General features: G+C 54.5%; 2 non-coding genes across 2 annotated transcripts in view; both read right to left on the bottom strand.

Moving 5' to 3' along the window:
• The window catches only part of LOC138362588 (large subunit ribosomal RNA), a 4,357-nt gene extending 2,697 nt beyond the window's left edge, over positions 1 to 1,660 (bottom strand). The window contains exon 1 of the ribosomal RNA XR_011227797.1: positions 1 to 1,660. This exon is cut by the window's left edge and continues 2,697 nt beyond it. This is a non-coding gene — a ribosomal RNA (large subunit ribosomal RNA).
• Positions 1,661 to 2,749: 1,089 nt separating this feature from the next.
• Positions 2,750 to 2,911, bottom strand: LOC138362587 (5.8S ribosomal RNA). The gene has a single exon (XR_011227796.1). It is a non-coding gene; the product is annotated as a 5.8S ribosomal RNA (ribosomal RNA).
• Between the last annotated feature and the right edge of the window lie 2,089 nt (positions 2,912 to 5,000).

Below are 5,000 nucleotides of genomic sequence, written 5' to 3'. Positions count from 1 at the left end.
GTGAGTTGTTACACACTCCTTAGCGGATTCCGACTTCCATGGCCACCGTCCTGCTGTCTATAGCAACCAACGCCTTTCGATGGGATCTGAATGAGCATTCATTTAGGCCCCTTAACTCGACGTTTGGTTCATCCCACAGCGCCAGTTCTGCTTACCAAAAATGGCCCACTAGATACTCAGATTAGTCGCCGAAGCTTCAGCGTTCAAGCAAGCTCGGCATCTCACCCATTTAAAGTTTGAGAATAGGTTGAGGACGTTTCGTCCCCAAGGCCTCTAATCATTCGCTTTACCGGATGAAATTCATCCCACGAGTTCCAGCTATCCTGAGGGAAACTTCGGAGGGAACCAGCTACTAGATGGTTCGATTAGTCTTTCGCCCCTATACCCAGCTCCGACGATCGATTTGCACGTCAGAATCGCTACGGACCTCCACCAGAGTTTCCTCTGGCTTCATCCTGGCCAGGCATAGTTCACCATCTTTCGGGTCCCAACATGTCTGCTCATGGTACTTGCCGACTGCACGCATGACCCGCTGATCGACCCTGGAGCCTCACAGCAAAGTGACAGTCTCGCGGCGTCCTGGCAAGTCCCGGGCCTGCGCCCCCCTGCAACAGCAGGCTCTTTTTTACGGACACCATCGCACCCCGCCTCCCCCCGAGCCCCGCAGCAGCGGCCGGGGAAAATAGCTCACCCGGCTTACCGAGACGCGGGAGAGAGGCGAGGGCAACCGGTGAGGGATCGGCCCTGAGTCCGGCTGCCACACGAGGCGACAGCCGAACCCGTGTCACTTTCATTACGCCTCTGGGTTTAGTGCGCCCACTGACTCGCACACATGTTAGACTCCTTGGTCCGTGTTTCAAGACGGGTCGGGTGGATCACCGACCTTTTGCACGCCGCGAGAGCCGCCCCCCACGAATGGGAGGGGCTCGTCTCTACGACCGTCGCAGGGCAGCCAGGACACCGGCGGTTTCGCCCACCGGACAAGAGGAGAAGCCGAAGCCGCATCCCCAGCCGGTAGGGTACCAATCCGTCCGGGCCTTCGACGTCCCCAAAAGCAACGGGTCGCGGCGACCTACTGTGAGGCGAAATACGCCCGCCGACGCCGGCGTGGGTGGAGGCACGCCCAAGTATTCCTGGGTCGCTTTGTTACGTCCCCACCCAGCCGACAGCCGACGAGCTGAATCCCCCAGTTCGACCTTCGAGGTTCCACCCGTTTGGCTCTTAACGGTTTCACGTACTCTTGAACTCTCTCTTCAAAGTTCTTTTCAACTTTCCCTCACGGTACTTGTCCTCTATCGGTCTCGTGGTCATATTTAGCCTTAGATGGAGTTTACCACCTGCTTTGGGCTGCATTATTAAGCAACCCGACTCTACAGAGAGGCCCTTTCCGACCGCCCCATCTATGCCCTCGCGGGCGCCGCCACACGGGCCTGTCACCCTCCATGGGTAGTGGCCGCTTTCAAGCTTGACTTAGGCGGTATGGGACGGCGTGCCGGACCCTCCGAAACGCAACACCCCTCGTGCCGGTTAAGACACGAGGTTATGCGCTGGGCTCTTCCCCGTTCAGTCGCCCTTACTAAGGGAATCCCTGTTGGTTTCTTTTCCTCCGCTTATTAATATGCTTAAATTTGGCGGGTAGGTCTCTCCCGACACGAGGTCGACGGTGGGTTTTTTTTTTCGTGCGCTGGTGGTTTAAAATTTTATTTGATCATCGATCATCGCTCGAGGGGCGGTCTCGGCGCAAAAACACACACACACAGTCACACACATTTTGATTTGATCAATCAAGGACGCCACCCGTCGGCGAGCACTCTGGCTACGCCTTTTGCTGAGGGGCAAAGCACAGCACGGGAGCAGCACCTCCTCCGTCATGACGACAGGCGGTCGCTCCCTCGCACCACACCAGCAACAAACACAGCGGCTGCTGCTGATGATGCCACGGCTGTTACTGTCCCCCAGCCAACGCACTGAAAATCCGAATTTGGCCGTCTGACGGCTTGCGCCAGACACGCCGTCACTTCGGTTTCAGCAAGCGTTGCTTATAGGCCCCACAACTGTGGCAGCGGCTACCACTAGGGTGCACACATGCCAACGAAATTATAACAATAATAATAATAACAACAGTAGTAGTATAGCACTACTTCTGTGCGCACACGCCTCTCTCTCATACATGCACCTGTGTACTGGTGTAATTTACTCGTTCATGAGCGTTATTGGCACCATTTCTTCTCTCTCTCGAATTCTGCTAGGCCAAAGTAAATGAAATCCGGTTGAGTCGGTCCGTAGAGAGTGTGTGTGATAGGCGGGAGGTTCCTCAAGCGTTCAATTTCCCTGGCACACTACTACCTCTGGACGGCGACGCATGGCATGTCGCTTCCGACCCGGTCCTCTAGCCATACCCTTGTGTTGTGCCATCCAGTCCACGGAGGGGTGGAAACTGGCGGCTTTGCTTGCTGCACGTCTGTGGGACAATCGGATCCGCAGCAGACGTCGAGTGTTTTCTCACTCAAAGGGCGGCAGGCCTCTGTTGCAGAAATAGGACGAAAAGCGTCTTTCTTTCACAGCATGATGAGGTGTGCTAGGGGCTCGTTTGTCAAATATTAGGGGGACTCCCGGTTTGCCTCCTGCCTTCTCATTCGGGGGGCAGTGGCGGGCGTCGTTCCCCAGAGCAGGCCAAAGCGCATCGTTGAGCCTGCCAAAGAGCAGAATATGGAGGCCGCAACAGCTACTCGCCCGATGGATGTTATTCCGACCCTCGCGCAGGAGTGGCGACAGTACACATATCAGGACTGCCGCCGCAATGTGCGTTCGACTTGTCGATGTATCTGGTATTCTTGCGATTCACATACCGACACGCAGTTAGCTGCGGTCTTCATCGACCCACGAGCCAAGTGATCCACCGTTAAGAGTTGTATATGTTTTTATTAAGGCCTGTCGGCCGTCTATCACTCCATCATAGGAGGACGTAATGTATGGGGGGTTTGATAGGGCTGGTAAGAGCCCGACTTTGGTTAGAAGACACATAAAATGCTTTTTTTCTCTCTCCCCTTTTTCCTCCTCTGCCGCACACGTACATTTACGTTTACAGTAGAGTGAAGGCGGGGAGGGAGGGGCCCACTGGGAAGCGTGTCAAGGAAAACCCAGCACTAGACGCCGCCAGAGTAGCAGGCGCCGGCCCTGTCAACGAGAGGAGCAGTAGCGTCTTCGCCTGCTGCTTTCTCTCTATGGTGTGGGTGCCGGAAGCCACTGAGCGACCGGGGACAAGGAAGAAAGATGTCGGTGACGGGTGTCGCGAGCCCCAACAGATGACTCTAAAGCAGTATACGGCGCTAGGACTGTGACCTGCGCCGGTCGGACTGACTGACATGTCATGTCAGTCCGACATCACAGACCTGTTATTGTCTCACAGTGGGTGTTGATCTCCCCGCCGTTTATCCGCTTTCTCCTTTCCCACGGCAATTGGGTGCGGCTCCCAAGGCTACCCTTGCCTTCTTCGCATTGAAGAATACTCGAACGACGACGACGAGCCGATGGTTGCAGCTCTCGCGTCACAAACTGTAATGATCCTTCCGCAGGTTCACCTACGGAAACCTTGTTACGACTTTTACTTCCTCTAAATGATCAAGTTTGGACATCTTTCCGTCAGCTCGAGGCGAGAACCCCTTGCGCCGAGACGCGAGGGGTAGAACATCCAAGAGCGCCAGTCCGAAGGCCTCACTAAATCATTCAATCGGTAGTAGCGACGGGCGGTGTGTACAAAGGGCAGGGACGTAATCAGCGCAAGCTGATGACTTGCACTTACTGGGAATTCCTCGTTCATGGGAAACAATTGCAAGCCCCAATCCCTATCATGAAGGGGATTGAACGGGTTACCCGCTCCTCTCGGAGGGGGAGAACACGTTGATCTCTTCAGTGTAGCGCGCGTGCGGCCCAGAACATCTAAGGGCATCACAGACCTGTTATTGCTCAATCTCGTGCGGCTAGAATTGCCGCTAATCCCTCTAAGAAGAAGTTGCGAACTGGACACCAATTGCTGGAGATCCGTCGACTAGTTAATAGGCCAGAGTCTCGTTCGTTATCGGAATTAACCAGACAAATCGCTCCACCAACTAAGAACGGCCATGCACCACCACCCACCGAATCGAGAAAGAGCTCTCAATCTGTCAATCCTTCCGGTGTCTGGGCCTGGTGAGGTTCCCCGTGTTGAGTCAAATTAAGCCGCAGGCTCCACTCCTGGTGGTGCCCTTCCGTCAATTCCTTTAAGTTTCAGCTTTGCAACCATACTTCCCCCGGAACCCAAAGACTTTGGTTTCCCGGAAGCTGCCCGCCGGGTCATGGGAATAACGCCGGCGGATCGCTAGTTGGCATCGTTTATGGTTAGAACTAGGGCGGTATCTGATCGCCTTCGAACCTCTAACTTTCGTTCTTGATTAATGAAAACATCCTTGGCAAATGCTTTCGCAGTAGTTCGTCTTGCGACGGTCCAAGAATTTCACCTCTAGCGTCGCAGTACGAATGCCCCCGCCTGTTCCTATTAGTCATTACCTCAGGTTCCGAAAACCAACAAAATAGAACCGAGGTCCTATTCCATTATTCCATGCATAGACATTCAGGCCATTAAAGTAGCCTGCTCTGAGCACTCTAATTTTTTCAAAGTAAACGTGCCGGCCACTCGGGACACTCGATGAAGAGCACCCCGTGCGAGCCGGCGGGGCTAGTTAGCTGTTCGGAGCGTGACAGTAAGCACCAGGCGGTGTACCGTCAGTCCGGAACTGAGATCCAACTACGAGCTTTTTAACCGCAACAACTTTAATATACGCTATTGGAGCTGGAATTACCGCGGCTGCTGGCACCAGACTTGCCCTCCAATAGATCCTCGTTAAAGGATTTAAAGTGTACTCATTCCGATTGCGAGGCCTCGGATGAGTCTCGCATCGTTATTTTTCGTCACTACCTCCCCGTGCCGGGAGTGGGTAATTTGCGTGCCTGCTGCCTTCCTT

This window comes from Procambarus clarkii, unplaced genomic scaffold, assembly GCF_040958095.1.
Source record: "Procambarus clarkii isolate CNS0578487 unplaced genomic scaffold, FALCON_Pclarkii_2.0 HiC_scaffold_2054, whole genome shotgun sequence".
NCBI lineage: Eukaryota > Metazoa > Arthropoda > Malacostraca > Decapoda > Cambaridae > Procambarus > Procambarus clarkii.
The sequence above is the reverse complement of the archived record's forward strand: the minus strand, read 5'-3'. Positions and strand labels throughout refer to the sequence as shown.